This window comes from Rhinatrema bivittatum, chromosome 9 (assembly GCF_901001135.1).
Source record: "Rhinatrema bivittatum chromosome 9, aRhiBiv1.1, whole genome shotgun sequence".
Lineage (NCBI taxonomy): Eukaryota > Metazoa > Chordata > Amphibia > Gymnophiona > Rhinatrematidae > Rhinatrema > Rhinatrema bivittatum.
The window spans coordinates 67,107,162-67,131,742 of NC_042623.1; positions in this window are offsets into that span (position 1 = coordinate 67,107,162).

Here is a 24,581-nt window from a genome sequence, read left to right on the forward strand (position 1 = left end):
GACCCCACACCGTTTTTGGTTGCCCTTCTCTGGACCACCTCCATCCTGTCTCTATCCTTCTTGTGATACTGTCTCCAGAACTGAATACAGTATGCCAGGTCCTTGGTGAAGTCTCACCAAGGACCTGTACAAGGGCATTATCACCTCCTTTCTCTTACTGGTTATTCCTCTCTCTATGCAGCCCAGCATTCTTCTGGCTTTAGCTGTAGCCTAAGCCTTATCACATTGTTTCATTCTCTTCAGATCACCAGACACTATTACCCTCCCTCTCTCCTCTATCACAAAGAGACTTCTTATATGGGGAATATTTGCCAGAAGTAGTATTTATACAGTTAGTTGTATGTTGCATTGATGAAAACAAGATCAGAAGATAATTTGAAAGTGTTTGCTGCTGAGGAAGCATACTGAGGATGAGAAACAAGAAAGCTTACTGAATGATGATAAATTATTAAAGAGAAATGTCTACCATGAAATATTTGAAGAGTAATATAAATGTCATGATAGATTGAATAATTTGTGTTATTTTAATTAGAAAAATACAAATTGAAATTTTAATGAATACATTTCAGCCCATCAAGTTTGACAGGCGTTTAAGCTAATATTGAATAAACGTTAATCAGTGTCTTGAAACAAACAAGATTTGTTATTCGGTATAATGCCTTTTCTTGAACAACACAAGAATAATGAAAATAATGTTGGATGATTCTTTCAAGTACTGATGAGAGAAATCTGTCAGTTTTTTCACTGGTTGTTAAAAATGTGTCAGTTTTCTTCAAACAAACTGGGCCTAATAATTCATTGGATTTCTGAGTTTCCTGAATCTTCAGGCAACATTCACAGACATGAAAACTTACATGGAAGTTATTAGCAGATTTATCACATGAGCTATAAAAGGCGCTGTCTCCAGAAAGTGTTTTTGGCATTTTCCCCTAGATTTATCAAAATGCTATAAATATAGCAAAAATAGGGCCTTATTTTCTAAATGTATCGCACGCGGTAAGGGACGTTTTGCACGCAAAATGTCCCTTTTCACGTGCGATACCAAAATGGGGGCGGAGTCGACCCCGGAAGAGGAGGAGTCGGGACGTCACTGGGGTCGACTCCGCGAAGATGCCGCGGACGACGAAAAGGTAAGGCCCTTTTCGCGTCCATGTTCGCTCCCAATAGCTACACCTCCTATGGTGGCGCTATTGGGTGCGAAACCGGCAGCGATCGCTCCGCGATGATGCAATCGCTGCCGGTTAGTGCAGGCCCGCCCCCCATTTTGACCCCCCGCCCCTCATTTCCTAAAGTATCGCAGACCTGCGATACTTTAGAAAATGAGGCCCATAGTGCCTGGGATACAAAATGGTGGCATGTTTAAGCTAATTACACTGCTTCCACAGGCAGTTTCCACAAAAGAGAGACAGAGAACCTTTGGGGCGGATTTTCAGAGCCCTGCTCGCCTAAATCCGCCCAAAACCGGGCGGATTTAGGCGAGCAGGGCCCTTCGCGCCGGTAAGCCTATTTTACATAGGCCTACCGGCGCGCGCAGAGCCCCGGGACTCGCGTAAGTCCCGGGGTTTTCAGAGGGGGCGTGTCGGGGGGCGTGTCAGTGGGTGGGCCCGAACCGCGCAGCGTTTTCGGGGCGTGTCGGGAGCGTTGCGGGGGCGGGGCCCGGGGGCGTGGCTACGGACCGGGGCGGCCCGGGGCGTGGCCGCGCCCTCTGGAACCGCCCCCAGATCGCGTCCTGGCGCGCTAGCGGCCCGCTGGCACGCGGGGATTTACTTCTCCCTCCGGGAGGCGTAAATCCCCCAACAAAGGTAAGGGGGGGTTTAGACAGGGCCGGGCGTGTGGGTTAGGTAGGGGAAGGGAGGGGAAGGTGAGGGGAGGGCAAAAGAAAGTTCCCTCCGAGGCCGCTCCGATTTCGGAGCGGCCTCGGAGGGAACGGGGGTATGCTGCGTGGCTCGGCGCGCGCCGGCTATACGAAATCGATAGCCTTGCGCGCGCCAATCCCGGATTTCAGCGGATACGCGCGGCTACGCGCGTATCTACTGAAATCCAGCGTACTTTTGTTTGCGCCTGGAGCGCCAACAAATATGAACAGCAAAGTTGATATATCTGAGAATTTTCTGTTGTTTGAATCAATGAATAGTACAAGAGAAGTTGATTTGTACAATGCACTATCTAACTTGCTTGATGCACTCTCTACCTAGCTTATTTGCAGCTAGGTACAAATAAACTCCTCTTGTGCCATTCATCAATTCAAATGACAGAAAATCTTCAGTGATTTCAACTTTGCTGTTCATACCACACCAACTTATCCTCCCCCCTCCCTCCCAAACTCCATCTCAGCTTACAGTGGTATAAATATTAACATATTGGTTTCTATGCAGAGGTTCTCTCTTTCTCTTTCTCTTTCTCTTATATAAATGACCCTGCTTGTGTGGTGTCTGTGAAACAAGAAGAACAGAGACTTTTTGTAAGGAATCCCTAAACATCATCTGTCTCTTGGTAATAAGCTGTTTCCGCAGACACATAGATGATGTCAGAGAGCGAGAGTAGTGGTGTTTTCAGATACTTACTATTGGGAACAATCTTAGAGACAGAGAGAAATAAATTTCAATATAGCAGAGAACCCAGAATGTTCTCTTTCTTTTTAGCACTCCTTAAATATTTATAAATTTATTTAATTTATATTCCATCTTTCAGACACTTCAAATTGGATTACATTCAGGTACTCTTGGTATTTTCCTGTCCCCAGTGGGTTTAAAATCTAAGGGCTTGATTTACTAAGGTTTTTCTCCCATTATGTGTCTATGGGAAAAATGCTTAGTAAATGAGTAAGTTTATGCTTGAGACAATGGAGGGTAAAGTGACTTACCTACATTCACGATGGAAGGTGGCTTGGGTTTAAGGAAGGAGCACCCAGGTCTTCAGGAGAGGGCGAGAGCTTGGAGTTCAAGAGGATTATGAGTGAAAGAATCAGAATAGGAGGTGATACCAGAGAGTAATCATTGCACTCTTCATTCAAAAGAGTTTTTAGTTTCAAAATAAAAACATTTATTATTAGTTTGATTTGTTTTCATTTGCCATTAAAGTCAATGGGGAAAGCATTACAGGTAATTTTCAGTCTATATTGAGCTCTAAAATAGTTGCTTTTTATTTTTTTTTAATCAATTGTCTTAGAACTTGTTGGAAGAAATAAACAGAAAGGAGAAAGAACTCCAAGGTACCTGTAAAGACTGAGGAGACTGGAAAGTGGCACTAAAAGTGGTATGAATAGCCTATGACTCCATAAAGGGGCAAAGGGGTACCACCATTGGCAGAATATCATCAAGTCACTGTAAGAGGAGCAAAGAAGCAGAAAAAGTAGGAAGAACACACCAAAACTCCCAAACAGGACATCAGCAACAGTGCCAATAATCCTTGATGTCATCTCAAGAAGAAAACTGGCACTGAATGTGGCATTAGCATCCTAAGGCAGCATGAAGGGGGAACAAAGCAGAAAATGTATCAGTAAAACCTGCAAGACAGGCACTGATAAAGGGGGCAAGCAGCACAAAGAGTGGCTTCAAAGTTCCAGAGCTCTATGAGAGGTGCAAAGCAATTTCCCCACACTGGTAAGGTGTTTGCTCTAAGGTATGACAGCAAGGCACAGTGGCAAAGGAAACTCCAAGGTATAAAGTCTGGGCATGGAAGCAAGGCTGAGTGACACAAAGACCCCCAGTATGTAAAGTGGAATTTAGATTTTTTTTTTAGAATGAGTTTGCCAAATGTAAAGGTTCTTATCACAACTAGTACATCACAATGGTTTCTCTAATGACTGTGGAGTGGTTTTCCAGAAAAGTAGTGAAGGCTGCTTTATTTAGAGACCATTTCCCATATCATTGAGCTACCCTCAACCTGTTCCATTTCCTGATTTCCTGGTTTTGCATGAAATCTCTGGCACTACTCTAAGTATTATCACATTCAGAATAGTGAAATGGTTATGTTTGAGCATATTTTGACTTGTGCCGGTTTTTTCTCCATTAGAATGAGAGATATATTGGGCAAAAAAATCAGTATAACAAACAACAGTATAACAGTATAAGAAACCAAGAAATCCCTCTTCAGTTTTGGTGCAGGACTACTTTTTGGGTTCTTCCTGGCACTGCCAGTGCCAGTGCCAACCTGCCCAATTTTGGACACATTTACATTTACTTCATCTGCTCCTCCTTTCCCTATGCCTGACATGATTGTTTTTATGTCACTGGGGGTGGGAAGAACACAACAAAGATGTATTATTTCATAGCGATATTGTAAAGCCCACTGCCTAGTGCCCTCAGACTACACTGTGCCTGCTCCCAGGTAAACAGTGAGTGTCACACTGTCTACTCTGTCTGCACTATTTCTTTGACACAAACAGGCTTCACAATGCAGCCTGTAATGCTACATTGTGTGTCCTGCCCTCACTGCTCTTTTATGCCCAGTACTGCCTAGTATCCACTAAACACATTGGGCCTGCAAACAGGCAAACATAGAATACATGACTAATATCAAGTACCTAAGGCTTCAGTCACCAGAAAGGAAAAACAGAAGAACAACTACAATGAAGCAACACAAATCTGCAATGAGAAACAGATATTGTGATGCAGTGCTGCCTCACTGCTTTACTATCCTCTCTTGTGCGACAGGCTGTTAATGGGCTGGCATAGTGAGACTATATAATATGCCATAGCAAATAACTTTACCATGAATTGAGAGAGAGCTCAGAGCTATGCTTTCGCACAATGTCTTGAGAAGCACTGCAGACCAAATATCTGACACCCTAGTCTTCAAGGTCAGCTTTACTGTACTTGGTCTGCAGTGATAGGTCAGACTAGCAAAATGCTTCACTGTGATACGTCATTCCTCTCATCTCCTTGACAATATTTATTTATTTATTTATAAATTTTATATACCGAGGTTCAATTAACAAGATTAATTATCACTTCGGTTTACATTACAACCAGCAAAAATAACACACAGTCTTGTTATACAACGAACAGGGTAGAAATAACCTGGATAAAAACAGTGAACAGGGTAGAAATATGCCTATCCTCCCCTTCTTTGCTGACTGCCTGCTCTACACTGTATCAATTTCTAACTGTACACATGCACCTATTGCTCATACTTACCCTGTGAGTCCATTGACTATAATGGCTTATAGAAATCATTCTATTTCAAAAAAATAGTATTCATTTAATTCAAGAGATCCCTTCCATCTGTTTCAGGGCCTCATAAAAGAAATGACTTAGCCCCTAAGAACATAAGAACATAAGAAAATGCCATACTGGGTCAGACCAAGGGTCCATCAAGCCCAGCATCCTGTTTCCAACAGTGGCCAATCCAGGCCATAAGAACCTGGCAAGTACCCAAAAACTAAGTCTATTCCATGTTACCATTGCTAATGGCAGTGGCTATTCTCTAAGTGAACTTAATAGCAGGTAATGGACTTCTCCTCCAAGAACTTATCCAATCCTTTTTTAAACACAGCTATACTAACTGCACTAACAACATCCTCTGGCAACAAATTCCAGAGTTTAATTGTGCGTTGAGTAAAAAAGAACTTTCTCCGATTAGTTTTAAATGTGCCCCATGCTAACTTCATGGAGTGCCCCCTAGTCTTTCTACTATCCGAAAGAGTAAATAACCGATTCACATCTACCCATTCTAGACCTCGCATGATTTTAAACACCTCTATCATATCCCCCCTCAGTCGTCGCTTCTCCAAGCTGAAAAGTCCTAACCTCTTTAGTCTTTCCACAAAGGGGAGTTGTTCCATTCCCCTTATCATTTTGGTAGCCCTTCTCTGTACCTTCTCCATCGCAATTATATCTTTTTTGAGATGCGGCAACCAGAATTGTACACAGTATTCAAGGTGCAGTCTCACCCTGGAGCGATACAGAGGCATTATGACATTTTCCGTTTTATTCACCATTCCCTTTCTAATAATTCCCAACATTCTGTTTGCTTTTTTGACTGCCGCAGCACACTGAACCGACGATTTCAATGTGTTATCCACTATGACACCTAAATCTCTTTCTTGGGTTGTAGCACCTAATTTGGAACCCAACATTGTGTAATTATAGCATGGGTTATTTTTCCCTATATGCATCACCTTGCACTTATCCACATTAAATTTCATCTGCCATTTGGATGCCCAATTTTCCAGTCTCACAAGAACTTCCTGCAATTTATCACAATCTGCTTGTGATTTAACTACTCTGAACAATTTTGTGTCATCTGCAAATTTGATTATCTCACTTGTCGTATTTCTTTCCAGATCATTTATAAATATATTGAAAAGTAAGGGTCCCAATACAGATCCCTGAGGCATTCCACTGTCCACTCCCTTCCACTGAGAAAATTGTCCATTTAATCCTACTCTCTGTTTCCTGTCTTTTAGACAGTTTGCAATCCACGAAAGGACATCACCATCTATACCATGACTTTTTACTTTTTCTAGAAGCCTCTTATGAGGAACTTTATCAAACGCCTTCTGAAAATCCAAGTATACTATATCTACCGGTTCACCTTTATCCACATGTTTATTAACTCCTTCAAAAAAGTGAATCCGATTTGTGAGGTAAGATTTGTCCTGGGTAAAGCCATGCTGACTTTGTTCCATTAAACCATGTCTTTCTATATGTTCTGTGATTTGATGTTTAGAACACTTTCCACTATTTTTCCTGGCACTGAAGTCAGGCTAACCGGTCTGTAGTTTCCCGGATCGCCCCTGTAGCCCTTTTTAAATATTGGGGTTACATTTGCTATCTTCCAGTCTTCAGGTACAATGGATGATTTTAATGATAAGTTACAAATTTTTACTAATAGGTCTGAAATTTCATTTTTTAGTTCCTTCAGAACTCTGGGGTGTATACCATCCAGTCCGGGTGATTTACTACTCTTCAGTTTGTCAATCAGGCCTACCACATCTTCTAGGTTCACCGTGATTTGATTCAGTCCATCTGAATCATTACCCATGAAAACCTTCTCCATTACGGGTACCTCCCCAACATCCTCTTCAGTAAACACTGGAGCAAAGAAATCATTTAATCTTCTCTAAGTGCCCCTTTAACCCCTCGATCATCTAATGGTCCAACTGACTCCCTCACAGGCTTTCTGCTTCGGGTATATTTAAAAAAGTTTTTACTGTGAGTTTTTGCCTCTACAACCAACTTCTTTTCAAATTCTCTCTTAGCCTGTCTTATCAATGTCTTACATTAAACTTGCCAATGTTTATGCTTTATCCTATTTTTTTCTGTTGGATCCTTCTTCCAATTTTTCAATGAAGATCTTTTGGCTAAAATAGCTTCTTTCACCTCCCCTTTTAACCATGCCGGTAATCATTTTGCCTTCTTTCCACCTTTCTTAATGTGTGGAATACATCTGGACTGTGCTTCTAGAATGGTATATTTTAACAATGACCACGCCTCTTGGACATTTTTTACTTTTGTAGCTCCTTCTTTCAGTTTTTTTCTAACAATTTTTCTCATTTTATCAAAGTTTCCCTTTTGAAAGTTTTGCATGGGAGCCTTGGATTTGTGCACTGTTCCAGTCAATAAATCAAATTATGATCACTATTGCCAAGCGGCCCCACCACCGTTACCTCTCTCACCAAGTCCTGTGCTCCACTTTGTATTTGTTTCATTTTTCTATTTAGTTATAACTAATGCGCATCCCCAATATGGACCATCCAATCTGCCCATCCACATCTCCTTTATAGTCCTTTCCTGTCCCTTAGAGATCCTCTGTGCTTTTCCATGTTTTCTTGAATTCTGATGCAGCCCATGTCTCCACCTCCTCCAGAGGGAGGCTGTCCCATGTGCCTATGAGAGATGTCTCCTATTATCGGAGGACAGGCTCTCTAGAATGCGAGGAGACAGAAAAAGAGTTAAATTCCTATCTGGAGATGAAAATCTGCAAACTTAACCCAGAGTTGGAAGGATCTCTAAAGAATATGGAGTGGGAGAAGGAAAAATCCTTTAGTGCTATAGATTTCTGTGACTGTAAACTATTGACTGTATGTTGGATGTTCTTTCCGTATGGATTGCACTAGAATAAAGTGTATAGGAAGAGTGTGCACAGTGGATTTTTTTTCCCAGTGTGGTGCGTCGGTCTTAAATCTGTGAGCTCAGAAGTTATTGCTTCTTCCCACTGTTGAATGCCAGATGCTGCAGAAATCTAGCCAGTACTCTGTAATACAAACATTTCTGTGGCTATTTTTTTTTTTTTGGGGGGGGGGAGAGGTTTGTCTTTATTTTTTGTTTTATATTTTGAGATTTTTATTTGCTTTGTTTTATAAGTAGAATAATGGTGAGAGTTAGAGGAGAAGCAGAAGGGCCATTGATGATTTTCTCTCAATTACCATAGTTTTGTTATAAACAGATATATATCAACTCTAGGTTCTATATTGATGCTTGCCTGTTAATAGCAAAACTATGGTAATTGAGAGAAAATCATTTTCTGTTTTTTGATGGAGCTATTGGGCTGAAACAGTAGGTATAACCATTGGCACTGGTGGAGATGCTGGAAAGATAAAAGAAAAGAGGGATGAGAAGAATACGTCTGAGGAGAAAGAGGAGGCAGAGGAAAGGGATGAGATTGTCCCAAGCCAAATAGTACTGCAAGCTGATGGAAGATCCAGGGTGTGGGATGATTACTAGATGACAGAGTGCCAATCTCTTTTGTACTATGTTGCACAGTGTGACCTTGTAATACTGCCATTTTCAGGGGAAGGAGGACAAACACCTGAAACTGTTGGTATTGATAGCCCACATCATGTTAGTTTCAGCCCCCCCCCCCCCCCCCCCCCAGTGGAAGGCTGAAGCTCTATGGCAAGACTTGATTGAGGTAGAGCTTGTGGCAGGGGTGGCAAACTCCAGTCCTCAAGCGCCACGAACAGACCAGGTTTTTATTATATCCACAATGAATATGCATGAGATCGATTTGCATGCAATAGAGGCAGTGCATGCAAATCTATGTCATGGCATATTTGCTGAAAACCTGGTCTGTTTGTGGCTCTTGAGGACTGGATTTGGCAATCCCTGACTTGTGGCACTGCTGCCCCCTACCTCATGGTGTGTCCCTCTGCTATACCTAGCATCTTGGCTAGTGGTGGTGGTGGTAGGTGATGTAGGGTTGTACCTAACCTGAACTATCATAAGGGTTCCACACCTCATCCTTCTACAATCAAGGCAGACAGTACCAGACAAATGTTTTGGAGCATGTACCAACACCACCATGACTTCCTGGATTCTTGCAAGAAACAAGACCCCATGAATGCAATCAATATCCCTAATTACACTGAGGATCTGCCCAATTCCTTGGCCCATTGTTTTGCCTTTTTGGGTTGTTCAACTATCATAACCCTGTAGTATCTGTCCTGATTGCTAGACAATTGTATCTTATGCCCTCACCTGAGCAGAAAACCCAGTGGGATGTTTGACTGAGCAAACAATGTTGCTATTGATACAAAAGCCAGTCAGCATTTTTGCACATTTTACTTGCAAAATGCTGTGTGTTTCAGTGTTTTTCCTTCCATACACATTTCTGGAAACTGAAACCTTGGGTAAAAGATGCATTATTTTAAAGCTGTGCAAGCAATATGACATTAATTTATTAAAAAAAATTGAACACGTGAAGCTTGGTAAAGGGACTGGACTTTTTTTTTTCCATTTCTAATTATACTAACCTTCTGTCAAACATCTTTATTAGTGTTCTTAATTTTATTTTCTCATGTTTGTACTAAGGGCATAGCCAGGACTGAATTTTTGAGGGGGCCCAAGTTTAATATGGGGTGGGGAAACTGTGCTAGCCCCCCACTCTACCCCCATCCTATGTGAGTCTTTATTTCTGTCTTTCCACTCTCTCCTTGCCCTGTCTATTTTATGCAAGTGTTAATCTCTCTATACAGCAGTCATGTAACAGGCTTCTTCCAACCTGCCAGACATTCCTGAGGTTTTAAGGTGCAAAGAAGACGGAGGATAATTACCTGCCAAAGTAAACCAAATGACATTGATGGCCTCAGATCTTTACAGGACTATCCCAAGGGCAATGTTGTTCCTCTGTTCAAATTAGCTTCCTTAAAGGGCAAGGGATAATGGACTGGCAGTGATTCCAGTGCTTCCGGGTCCTGTTGCACCTTTAAGGGATGACTCAGATGTGACATGATCCTGCTGCTAGGGGAGGAGGTCTGAACCAAATGGGAAGAGGTGCAGGCTCCTGAGATGCCCACCACCATCTGTAGTCACAACACATTTATACAGAAAGTGACAAGGAGAATGTTTACCTAGTATCTTCATTATATCTCTATCTATCTATCTATATCTATACTAAAACAAAAATGAATCAAATTGTCTAAACTCCAATTCACTTGTTTTCTAGTCAGGATAATAAAATATTCTGATAGTTACCCATAGGGAAAGAAGGAGAAGAATAACTTTTTATAAGATAGTACTAACTCAAGATATCTATTTTTTACAACCTCTTATATTTGCCTGGACACATTTATCTGCAAAGCAAGCTATGAAAGGCAAGTTTTAAAGTGCTTTCACATTTTCCTGCTGTTGGCACTTTGTGTCTAAATGTAGAAGGGGAAAAAGGGAAGGCAAATTAGGTTTTCTTATTACCTTAGCACCTTGAGACAAAATAATTAAAGTTATAAACTGTGTTTTAATAAAGACTTTTTTTATGCTGTATCGAAATAAAACTCCAAAAGCAACAGACTTTTGCTTCCAGTTTAACAAAGTAGAAAATCTTTTCTTTTGCCATTGAAAACAGTTTTTAACCCTGAAATTTCATATTCTCTTAGGGGCAGATTTAAAAAAAATACGCGAGTGCATACTTTTGTTCGCACTCCCGGCGTAAACAAGAGTATGCCAGATTTTAATAGATATGCATGTAGCCGCGCATATCTTTTAAAATCCAGGGTCGGCATGTGCAAGGGGGTGAACATTTGTGCACCTTGCGCGCGCCAAGCCCTACGAAATTGGAGCGGCCTCAGAGGGAACTTTCTTTCCACCCCCCACACATTCCCCTCCCTTCCCCTACCTAACCTACCCCCCCCCCAGCCCTACCTAAAACCCCCTACCTTTGATTGAAAAGTTACACCTGCCTGAGGCAGGCGTAACTCGTGCACACCAGCCACACCCCGAAATGCACCTGGGCCAGAACCACGCCCACAGCCCCTCCCCCGGATGACGTGCCACCGCGACACCCCCCCCCGACATGTCCCGACACGCCCCCCCCCCAGGAAAGCCCCGGGACTTTTGCGCATCCTGGGGCTTGCGCGCGCCGCCAAGCCTATTCAACATAGGCTCGGCGCGCGCAGGGGGAGCTTGGGGCAGGTTTTCGGAGGGTACGCGCGTATCTTACGTGCGTACCCCTTTGAAAATCTGCCCCTTAGGGAAGAAAAATGCCATTCTTCATGGAAATTAGATGGTTCAACTTTGGGTTAGATCCTTCCAGTTCTGCATTAGTTCAAAAATTGTCCACAGATTTATCAATGAAAGTCTCCTAAATTTTCCTTGAGAATAATGCTAAAGGTAAACCTGAAACAAAACTTTGCTCCTTTACAGTAACCAATCCTACACTCTTCAAACACAATCATCGAATCACTGTGTGGGATTGTAAAAGCCAAAACCAATCATATACTTCTCAAAATAACATTTACAGATCCGTGGATCACAGATTTCACTTTACCTTTTCAGAATAAACAAAATATCACCTAGAAAGAGCAGAATGAATAGCATTTCAAACTCTTTGCTTATGAGCTCCATATTCTGTATCTATTTTAGATGTGAAAGATAGGTCTCCTTCACTTTAAATAAGATGCACACACAAAAATACTCCTTATGATCCGGGAATCATGAAGAGTGATTTGTGAAACACGGTTTGGATCACAGACACGCAGATGACTCACAAACCATTAGTTATGAGCTTCATAGGCCATGATTACTGATCACAAATTTTGGATCAACTAGTCTGCAATGGTAACGTTATATGTGTATTCTACACTGATTTATAATAAGTCAATATAAAGAAAAAAATAATGTGGCAAAAGTTCAACACTAATGAATAATGACCCACTACCTATAGCAACTCAATAATTTAATAATTGAATTTTTAGACCATTACTTCTTCAATGGCATGCAAATACTCATTATAGCTTAGCCAGATATTTTAATCATCACTTTCATTTTTCAAAAGAAATTTTGTTGCAGCATATGAAATTTCAAGAAAAGTGCAAAATACTTTTCGTAGTCTTAAAATTAAATTCCCATAGTCCCATAGAGGATCCATGTTTTGATTGTCTTCTTCAGAGGATCTTTCACATGGCAGGTGTCCGCAAACCATCAGTACCTGCACAGTGAACAAACAGACATTATCAGGTGAATTTTCAAAGGAGTTATATATGTAAATGTAACATATAACTGTAGCAATTTTCAAAAGCCATTTACCCAAGCTAAGTGCACTTAATGCAGGTAAAACCTATTGACAATTCAAGGGCATATATTGCAGCAATTTTCAAAAGCCCACTTACATGGGTAGAGTGCATTTATATGTGTAAAACCCAGTTTGGAAAATCAGGCCATTAATATGTAGTTTTGCAATCAACCAATGATATTAAATTCCTTACTTTTCACTGATAGGCAGATTATACAAACATAACCTCAATAGTTTTATTGTTCAAGTGACAATGAATTATTCTATTTCTTCATTTAAACCAGGGGGAATCATGAGTTTAAAGTGAAAATTCAAAATCGATCAGAGAAAATTCAAAATCGATCAGAAAAGCAGTAAAGTGCCCTCTGATAGGCTGCTTTAACAGATAACATTGGTTAAACCCTTTGTAGAAACCTATCAGCGAGTCTTTGTGCCTGATATTTAAAATCTTGAAGAAAAAAATGATAACCAAGGGTAAAAGAGCCTACAAAGAGACCATCATATAACGGGTATATCGCTAAAGGACAGTGTCACCCAAAAGGAAGCTTATATTAAAATCTTACAGACCGATGCGCGTTTTCCCTTACCCCTTATTCAGTAGGGGGCGGAAAAAGTGCGTCCAACCCACCAAACCTAATAGGGCCCTCAACATGCAAATGCATGTTGAGGGCCCTATTAGGTAGGTATTCTCGCGCGATTCAGAAAGTAAAATGTGCAGCCAAGCCGCACATTTTACTTTCAGAAATTAGCGCCTACCCAAAAGTAGGCGCTAATTTCTTCCGGCACTGGGAAAGTGCACAGAAAAGCAGTAAAAACTGCTTTTCTGTGCACCCTCTGACTTAATATCATGGCGATATTAAGTCGGAGGTCCCGAAGAGTAAAAAAAGTAAAAAAAAAAAAAAAAAATTTGGAAGTTGGCCAGTGGCTGTCGGGTCGAAAACCGGACGCTAAATTTTGCCGGCGTTCGGTTTCCGAGCCTGTGGTTGTCAGTGGGCTTGAGAACCGACGCCGGCAAAATTGAGCGTCGGCTGTCAAACCAATTGACAGCCGCCGCTCCTGTCAAAAAGGAGGCGCTAGGGACATGCTAGTGTCCCTGGCGCCTCCTTTTGCCCGTTTCTACCGCCCACCCTCATTTAAATACTGTATCTCTCCCGTGGACTTTACTGAATCGGCCTGATAAAGAGACAAACACATATGATATAGACTAAACACTTGGCCAACTGGAAGTCTAATCTTCAATGATCTGGTATGATAACTTTGAAACATAAAGAGATTATTTTTAACAGTAGGCTTCCAAAATATTGATGTGTTAATTTTCCTTTCATGTGTACCTATTAATATATCTAAAAAATAAATTTGACAAAAATGAAACTGCATGATAAATTTTAAACAAGGATCTCATGTATTAATCCATGTATGAAAATCTTTTGCTCAGATATATTGGATGTTCAGACAAAATATATATATCTGGATCATATCTTTATGTTGGCAAACTATGAGGATAAATAAATCTGTGCTCCTAAAACTGAGCTACATACAGGTTTGCTACAGTAAGTGCTACCTTGTGGTGATGCCATGGACTTGTAGATAAAGTGTGTCTCCAAACATAAAATAATTCTGCCTTAAAACCAGTTGTTCCAAAGTTCAAACAAAATCTACAGGAATGCATTTCAAATTTACCTTGCATGTCAAAATACTTCTAATAAGATCAAGTGCTGTGTCCTGTGGAACATTAGTGTAAAGAGATCCCATGCCCAGAGTGCAAAAATCACCTGAGCTGTTATTTCCCCCCAAATATTCTAATTTTGTCAGCATATGTGCTATGTTTGTACATATGATTTGATCTTCTGGACTTCCATTTATTTTTTTAATATCCAAATATATTTGGATCCTACCACCCTCCTGTTTTAGCTGAGAGGGAGATCCTGGTGGGCAGGGCAATCTTTAAGCTGGGCATGAAAACCCCTTCCATGTATGGCCAAAAATCCTGTCCTTGCACAGAGAATAAACGTTTTTCTCTCCCCAAGGGCTTGAAGACTCTGGATTACTGTTCTCTAGGATCTTTACAGTTCTTATACTAATTGTTAGCAGTTCTTCCAGTCTTTAGATTGTTCAGTCTTTTACTATCTTCTGAATTCTATTTTGGAGGGATCCCTGGATGCAGGTTTTTCTTACCCTGCTCCACTGCAGGTAGGAAGGGGTAACCAAAAATATTCCTCCTGGATGTCTAATTTAATAGTCTCTTCCCTTAACCGAATATAACATCGTAATTCTCCCCACAATGGTTCGCCACTACCACCACCACTTCTGGGGCAGGTCTTCCATATCCCTGGGGGTCCCAGACACAGGGTTCCCTGTACCCCAAGTCCAAGAAAGGTCCAGGTGTCCAGTGAGACTCCTACAAAAAATCTCAAAATGTCAACCAGCTATGGAGTAGACTGGCAGGACCCTCTTCCCTACCCTGGTCAGGAATCCCTGGCTGGGTTAGCCTGTTCCCTCTGACTGGGCCTGAAAAGCTACCTCCTAACTCTCTAAACCCTATAAGGGACTGCCTCCAGACTCTCAAGAGAGAGCTGCTATAAAGTCTTCTGGGGTGATAGACATTCCCAGGACCCCCTCAAAGGGAGGGACTGGAATTTGAATGGGTCCTCTTCCCATCCACTAAACTATTCTAGCTAATGCTTCCCTGGGTATACTGTAACTGAAGAATGGCTCTTGGTTACATCCAGAATGAGATCATCCCTGCTTGGGCCTTTTCAATCGTCCGAAGCCCGATTCACATCCCAACAAATGATACTGCCACACTGACCATGGCTCTAGGAGAGAGAGTAAAGTAGATAAGTGCACAGATGGTATTCTCTTTCTAACACTGGGCTGCTTGCAGGAAGGACCCACAATCGCCCGCAGTTACCCCCAAAGGCCTCTAATGCCACAAACAAGGGGGAGATGCCTGCATGCTGCTCTGTCACTGGGCTTCCCTAAGCACATGTGCACGATGATCCTACATTTACATGCCCATGGTTGAGAAACCGAGTCCTGCTGCTTACTGATGATATCACGCAGCTGGATATTTATACCCAGCTGTACCACTACAAATTGCTTCAGCAACAGGTCTCCTGCCTTGCCTGCAGTGTGTGCTGATATTCTTCATGTGTTGCCTTCCAGCCTTGTCTTGCTCCTTTGTCTCTACTCATTTTGTTTTGCCTTGTTCTGCTGACTTGTGCCCTCTGACCTGCTCCTTCCTGCCCTGCCTTCCTTATTCCTCCTCTGGTCCACCCTTTCTTGGCGGTCTGATCCTTCTTGTCTTTTTTCCCCTGCCAGCCCCTGGAACCCAAAAGCTCAACCCACGGGGACAGAGCTGGTATAGGTGAAGCTCCAGTTCCTGTAAGGCACGTCCACCAAAGCTGTCTGCATCAAACGCTCCACATCTTATAGGCTCACAGCCATGACAGTCTTCCATCCACCCAGTCGATTGAAAATATCGTATGATATCTTCAAAATTGTCAGAAATCGTGGGCTCCCCCAAAACGATAGGAAAACCCCACAATATTATTTGTGGGGGTTCTCTTATCATTTTGGGGGAGGGCGGGAAAAACGGCACATAAAAATAAACCCTAAACCCACCCCAACCCTTTAAAACTAATCTCTTAGCTTCCCCCACCCTCCCGACCCCCCAAAAAACCTTTTACAGGTAACTGGTGGTTCAGTGGGGGTCCCGGGAACGATCTCCCGCTCCCGGGCCATTGGCTGCCACTAATCAAAATGGCGCCGATGGCCCTTTGCCTTTACCATGTGACAGGGTATCCATGCCATTGGCCGGCCCCTGTCACATGGTAGGAGCACTGGATGGCCCGCACCATTTTTAAAGATGGCGCAGGCCATCCAGTGCTCTCTCCATGTGACAGGGGCCAGCCAATGGCATGGATACCCTGTCACATGGTAAGGGCAAAGGCCATCGGCGCCATTTTTATTAGTGGCAGCCGACAGCCCGAGAGCAGGAGATCGCTCCCGGGATCCCCACTGGACCACCAGGTACCTGTAAAATGTTTTTGGGGGGTCGAGAAGATGGGGGAAGCTAAGGGATTAGTTTTAAAGGGTCGGGGTGGGTTTTTTGTTTATCGGCTCGGGCGCAGTCGATAAACAAAACCACGATCGCCCCGGATGAAAAAAAAAACATGATGTGAATCGGAACCGGAATCCGAACCGATTCCAGTTCCGATTCACATCTCTAATCATTTGTTCTAAGAAGGATGAACAGCATTGGATATTACTCAATATGCTTGAAGATTTTCAGCAATCTATTCATAATGTCATGGATTTTGTTATCTAGAAGACAGCAAACTTCCCATGCCAACATGACTGGTGAGGAGTTAGATGCCTCTGTGCCCTTCAGAATTGAGTCACCAACCACCAGTACCCTCCACCTCCTAGCTGCAGTGGTTGTTGAGCCTCCAGCTTTGGAGTTTGCATGTTTTGGTTCCTCTGCATACTGAGATGGTTTCTCTTCCTCTGTTTCCAGGGCTATATACCGGTTTTTCAGCTAGAGGGAAATCTGATTCATGGTGTAGGGTCTAGTAGCTGTGGTTCAGTTTCACCTTCCCCTCTGCTTAAGAGTTCTTTAATGCCTCAATAAGCATTTTATCGAGTTCTCTCACCTATTGAGTTGCTATAGGTGGTGGAGCGCTATTGTTTTTTGTTAATAACATGTCAGATGGTGAAAAACAGTCACTTTTAAGAAAAACCTCCCATTTATAGCAGACTGTATGTCAAGTGTAAAAAAAACCTCTCCTACTTTTAAATAATTTACACTCCCCACATCCCCTTTTCCCCAGCTGCAAGTATGTGGGAAATGTTCATATATGCTCACATAGTTGTAAAGTCTGTGAGTACTTTTATCGATAGACTTTCACTAATTCTCAATTAGAAAGTTCAGCCATATTTTCCCTTTGAGAATTGTCCCAGGATAAATGCCCACAGATATTTGCTTCTGTTTTTTCTGCGAGCATTTTTTCCCTTGAAAATACTGCATGCAGTTTTGAAAAACTATGCATTGCTTGCCTGCCCTGACCTAACCTTATCCCTGGAAATGCCTATGCACAGTGTGGCTAATGTACACACTTTGTGGAATGACGTGATCACTTTTAGCTGTGTGGAGAGTGGACAGTTTTCAAAAAGCTCTTTTACCTGGGTAAATCGGTATGTGCTCTGGTGAATGACTTTTGAAAATTGCTTTCATGATGAAAGAAATCTAAATGTTCCTATTACAAGGATTCCACTCCTTCTGTAAGTAGCATAAGGTATATGCCCAGGGAATGGCTTTCATGACTCCAGCATGCAACCATTTGCCTGTAATTTCGAAGCTCTACCATTGAGCTAAAGATCAGAACTTCCTAATTAGACTCATGTAATACAGGTCTTCTGGCAACCCTACAATGAATATGTATGAGATAAATTTGCATACATTGGAGTCACAATGTGCAAAATAATCTCATATATATTCATTTTGGATACCTTGAAAACCAGACCAGTGTTGGGGGTCAGCAGGGCAGGTTTAGGAAACCCTTCTGTGGTATGAAAACCTACTATATCAACCTTAACCTGGTTATATATTTTCCTTCCCTTAGTACTCTATTTTGTCATTCTATTAATATCAAAAGACTGAAGTGTTTTAAGGTAGAAAATCTCTAATAAACATATGTGCAGCTATCATCAAGGAAGGTTTAGAGATTTATGCTGTACAAACATAGAAAATAAGACAGAAGAGTACTTTTATCTCCTTGCTTAATGCATGTTAAGTCAGAACAAGTGGAAGCAGCATGACATTTTTATCACATAGCAAAAACATTTTGCAGAACTTACGCTGCAGCATTAGTAATAGTCTGTATGCTGTTCATTCAATGCTATAGTCAAATGATGAAATTCTGGCAGCAATTCAACTACTGTAAGTCCCATAAATACAAGAATGAAATATTAGCAGTTTTTCAGGTAAGCCACCGGAAAACTCTCTAGTGCCATGATATGAAGCCCAAAAGATATAGACTCAGGATTAACATTAGAAATATTTATTCATAAACAAGGTGGTAGAAACATGTCATAGCCTCCCAGAGGAAGTATAGAAGTAAAAAGAGTAACAAAATTCAAGAAAGCATGGGGAATCCTTAATTGCAAAGAACTGATGGGATATTCAGAGAATAAACGGGCAGGCCTGATGGGCTTTAAGATCCTTATCTGCTGTTATTTTCAATTTCTATGTAAGATTTCATGATATAATTCAAAGTATAAAACAATTTTTAATCTGTAGCCATAATCGGTGTTTTGGTTTCTCATTGCAAAAAATAATATGAATATAAGTGTGGACATGCACTGTTGCACTTTGGGAAGCCAATAATGAAAAACATTTCAAAGGATAAAATGTCATTTTACCCATGTAAATAGGCTATTTGATTATTGCCTACTCTCTATACAGGTAAAAGTATATGTGTATGTCAGCAGTGCATGTCCTTTTACCCACATAATTTGTAGGCATACCCTGCCGGGTTAAGGTCAGGGGTGGCAACCATACATGTAATTTCAGATATTCAAAACTATGCTTGTTGTTATTCCTTTAAAATATACCCACACAGAAAGCAGTAAATTTGTTTATTTTATTTATAAACTCACTTGCTTATTGAAGGTGCCCTACGTGAATACAACACAAAAATTAATGCATATAACACATTATGCAAATAAGTAAACTTGTTAAACACATAAATAAAAAATCTATTCACTGTAAAAATAAGCATTGAATCAAGAAATTAACATATTTAATACACAAATTATAAAATGTGATAAAAAATAATTTTAAAATGACATGTTAAGCTATGTGTTTAAACAAGTCCTCAGTAGGGTAGTTCTGAGGGGGTTAGAAATCAAAGTAAAACTGCCTGCATAGTTTTGTTTCGATTATTGCAGCAAACCCTATTAGTTAAAACTACCTCTGGGGTTTGCCAGACCAAAGTAGTTTGATTATTTATTCCACAATTGTTTGTATGCTAGCCACTTAAATTAATTACATCTTTCTAGGTTTGCCCAAGGGGCTTGATTCACTCAGATGCCTTTTGGCCTCTTTAGGGCAAAATGTGGAAATAAAATGAAAATAGAAAGTGTAATAAAAGCAAATATTTAGGAGACTCACTAAAAAAAATATTCATTACAGTCTGGAAGAAGATGGAGCGCACAGTAAGAGAAACTATCAGAGATGATTATTTTTCCCACAGACCTGTCTGGAAGACCAATTTACTGAAATACATACGTGCCTTGTGTTTGGCTTTGTGAGCCCTCAGACTCGAATATATTTACTTCTGCTCAAGGCTAGTGTAATTCTGTGAAAGAATGCTACCACAGTCACACTGTTTTTATTTCTTCCTTTGGGAATGATTTTGATATTTTAAATACTTTTTATCCAGTTGGATACGAATAGGAAAGGTAGGTTAAGTAAAACCTCTTCTTTTATTCTACCAGACAGCATCACTATAAATGATAACATTCCCCTTATTTTCAAGATATATTTAACTTCTGCAAGCAAAAGCTACTCTTCAAGGGCCAGTGTCACTTTTCCCAAAAAAGATCAGACTGCTTGTTTATTAATGTATTTATATATATGCAGTATTCTGCCTTTTACCAACAAATGGTCACAAGGCAAATTACAAAGTTAATTGCAGCTGAATCCTATTTTACAATTATCACACGGCCTTATTTTCTAAGGCTATCGCACGCTTGCACTACCAGTTTGCGATAACTTGCGCTACCAGCTTGCGCTTGCGCTACAAGCGTGCGATAGCTAGCGAAGGTAGCGCATGCCTTTTTGCTGCCTATTTCGTGCCAAATAACGACACCTTTTATGGTGTAGTTATTCGGCGTGATGCCGGCAGCAATCGCACCGTGGCAGTGCGATCACTGCCAGCTAGCGCAGGACCTACCCCCGTTTCACACACCCCCGGCCCCTGTTACCACCAGATTTTCTAAGTTCTGCAAACTTAGAAAATCCAGCCCTAGGGCATAACTAGAAGAAGCAGAAATGAGGTAGATAGTTTGTGATTGTTTAACTTGTAGCAGGTCATATGCTAGAAATTGTTTCTTAGATATACAGACGAAGGATAGAACAGGAATAGGTATAAGGGGGCAATGCAGGCATCAGTAAAGAAGGAGAAGGGTCAATAATTAAGATATACATAAGTACATAAGATTTGCCATGCTGGGTCAGACCAAAGGTCCATCAAGCTGAGCATCCTGTTTCCAACAGAGGCCAATCCAGGTCACAAATATCTGGCAGGATCCCAAGGGGTAGACAGATTCTATGCTCCTTAACCCAGGATAAGAAGTGGATTTCTGCAACTCCACCTTAATAATGATTTATGAACTTTTCTTCCAGGAACTTGTCCAAAACTTTTTTAAATGCAGCTAAACTAATAGCTTTTCACCACATCCTCTGGCAACAAATTCCAGAACTTAATTATGCATTGAGTAAAAAATTATTGTCTCTTAATAGTTTTAAATGTATCACCTAGTAACTTCATTGTGTGTCCCCTAGTCTTTGTACTCTTTGAAAGAGTAAACAACAGATTAATGTTTACTCATTCAACTCAACTCCACTCATTTTATAGACCTCTATCATATCTCCCCTCATCCGTATCTTCTCCAGGCTGAAGAGTCCTAACCTCTTTAGCCTTTCCTCACAGGGGAATCATTCCATCCTCTTTATCATTTGGTTGCCCTTCTCTGTGTGTTTTCTAATTCTGCTATATATTTTTTGAGATGTGGTAACCAGAACTGCACACAATACTCAAGATGAGTTTGTACCATGGAGTGATACAGAGGCATTATGATATTCACTGTTTTAGTCTCCATTCCTTTCCTAATAATTCCTAGCATTCTATCTGCTTTCTTGGCTGCTTCTGCACACTGAAAAAAAGATTTCAATATATTAAAAAATAAATGATGAGGTCTAGATTATTTTCCTGAATGATGACTTGTAATATGAAACCTTGAATTGTGTAGCCATAGTTTGAGTTACTCTTCCCTAAGTGTATCACTTTGCACTTGTACACATTAAATTTCATTTGCCATTAGCATGCCCTGTCTCCCAGTTTTCTAAGGTCCTCTTACAATTTCTCACAACCCTCTTGTGATTTAAGAACTTTGAATAATTTTATATCATCATCAAATTTGATCACCTCACTTGTTGTTCCCATATCCAGGTCATTTATAAATATATTAAAAAGCTGTAGTAGAATATAACCCTTGGGGGTTGAAGAGAGTCTTATGTTAGAGTTTTTGCATACTTGGCAAGAACTCATGGGGATCGTGAAAAGGATTGGGTGAATAACTATGTCTTAGCTTGCTGTCTGAAGTTAAAGTAGTTTGATTCAACGTAAAAGGATAATGGTAACATGTCCATAGTTATGGGGCATGACAAAACTATAGGGTATGACAGCTGGATGCCTGCACTCTTATACAAGTAATTTAGTAGCTATCAAAGGAAGGGAAAATAGAAGGCCATCGGGAAAATTGAAGTTCCCTTATGGGCATAAAAAGGAATAGAAGCTGGAAGATATACTCAGGAATCAGTTTATTTACACATTTGACGACCTGGCAGAGAGTTTTTAACTGCATCCTGTATTCGACCAGGAACCAGTAAAACTTCTTCAGGATTTGCCTTATATGCTTTGTTGCCTTGACCCTAAAAATGATTCTGGTGGCCTTGCTTTGTAAAAGTTGGAAGCATCTGAGATTGTATTGTGAAAGGCTTGTAAAAAGTGTTGCAATAGTTCATGCATGTATAATAGTTCTGAGGTTGTGTTTCTTGAAGTAGTTGCACAGTTGTCTAATTTGGTGCAGTTGTCTAATTTGGTGTGGGATTCTGTTGCATGGTTGTGATCTAGGTGAACCCCCTGAACTCAGTACTGAATCTTTGGGTTCTTAGGCAGTTCCTGAAAGGTGTACCTGTTATTGTTTGTAAGATTTTGGGTGGACCCTTGGACACTGTGGCAGATGACCATGCCCACGGGGGGAAGTCCCGTGAGGGGCCACAGGTCAGGCTCAGCTTTAGGACACAAAACACAGAATTATCTTTTATTAAACAGAGTTGAGAAGCCACCAGAGGTGGCAGTAGTGAGTAGAGATGAAGCATGGCTGGGCTTGTAGTCCCTCAGGACATTGGAACAGTGATCCCTCAATAGCTGTGCTGTAGTGGAGAGAAACTAAGATAGTGAGTACAGTGGAGCATACACAGGGTTCTGGTATAGAGCCTCGTTGGTTGATACTCACACAGCGGTTTCTCCCGGAAGGTAACACAGAAGCTGGAATAGAGGCAGGCCCTCGAGGAGCAAGTACCTGGTTCCAGAGAACAGCTCTGAGAGAGTATAAATGGTAAGTCACTGATGGTGTAGGCAGCGGTTTCTTCCAAGCAGAAGTGAGCTCAGGCATTGAATTCGGGAACATGGGCCCTCGAGGAGCGAGTACCAGTTCCAAACAGCGACCTGAAAGAAAAGAGAGGGGCCCCCCGAGGAGCGGGTACCCCGATAGAGTAAGTCCAATTAAGGAGAGACAGAGTAGCTAGGTATGGAGAGCGAATCCCATCCATAAGGAGTCCCATCACCCCCACCTTGCTAACTCGATTAGCTAGCAAATAGAGTAGGCTTTTGTATTCGGGATGTGTGACATCATCACAGGGGGACACCCATGAAGTTTGCACCAAAGAAGGAATAAGAAGCAGGGCCGTGCGGTGCACACGCCCTAAGGCAGCTGAACAACATGGTGGGATGCAGCGTCCAAGCCGGACCGGGGACGCCGGAGAAGACGGCAGGCAGACACCGCGGCAGCCAGACATCCATCAACCACGGGAGGCGTCATCAAAGAGGTAAGGAGGGCGGAGTGGAGACGTTGGGCAGCGACAGTCGTAACAGTGCCTGAAAGGGTGGGTGGGTTACTAATGGGTCACTTTATCAGCTTAGCCTGAGGGGTTCAGATTTAGTGGGGTTTAATGTAAGTTTGTGGTTACTAAACCATTGGCTAGTAGCTACTACTGTTAGAAATTGGTTGAGATTAGAAACTGAAGATGATTGGTCTGGATCTATTTATGGGCAGAGTTTAATGTTATTTGCACAAAGGTAGACTTTGATATTGAAGGATTGGATGAAGTCACAGACTGGCACATGCAAATGTTGAAGATGATTGGAGAAAGCATTGATTCTTAAAAATGTTCTACAGATGAGGTCTTTTGGTGAATGTAACACTTGGTGAGCCGCATCGGCGCTCACGGCCAACCTCACTCACTCCTGGGTTCCACCAATGCACCATGCCACTCTACTTTGCCCCACACAGCAATGACACCACCAGCCACTATCCTCCCTCAGTCCTCTATGCAGCTGATGTGGCTGCTATGCAGGGCCCCTGGGGTTCCCTTAGGAGCACATGCATGCAACACAGCACCTTTTAAAGGCCCCGTTTCGGGAAGTCTCAGCCAGACCTCCCTGATGATGATGTCAGCCAGCCCTGGGGACTTAAGGCTCAGCCATTCAGTCAGTCTTCCTCAGCAACAGGTCCTCCTGCCGCTTGCAGTGTGGGTTGTTTCTCCTGCCGTGTTCTTTGCCTTGCTCCTGCTGTGTTTTTGATCCTGCTTTGCCTCATCCAGCCTGCCCTGCCTCGTCCAGTCTGCCTTGCCTTTTGCTGCCTCCAGCCTTTCCCCATCCCTGTCCCTCTCTTCTATGCCTGGTATTGACCTCTGCTATGGACTCAGGCTACACACTTGCCTGCCTCCCACCACTGACTTCTGCTACGGACCATAACTACATCTTGCTCGCTACCTATCCTGACCCTCAGCTTGAACTAACTGATCACTGCTTGCCTAGACCTCCGTTCGGCCCCAGATTCTCTCTCTTCCTGACTACTCTGTGGAATGCTCACCTAAGTCGAGTTGGTCTCTGCCAAAGGCTCAATCTGCGGGAATGGGATAGTTATAGTTGAAGGTCCAGCTCTGTCCCAGGCCAAGGTGCATCCGCCAACTGTCGGCATGGGCCTGGTGGGTTTGTTCACTATGCTGTGCCAACCAAGCCACAGCACAAGGGCTTACTATCATCAAAGTGAGGAAGATA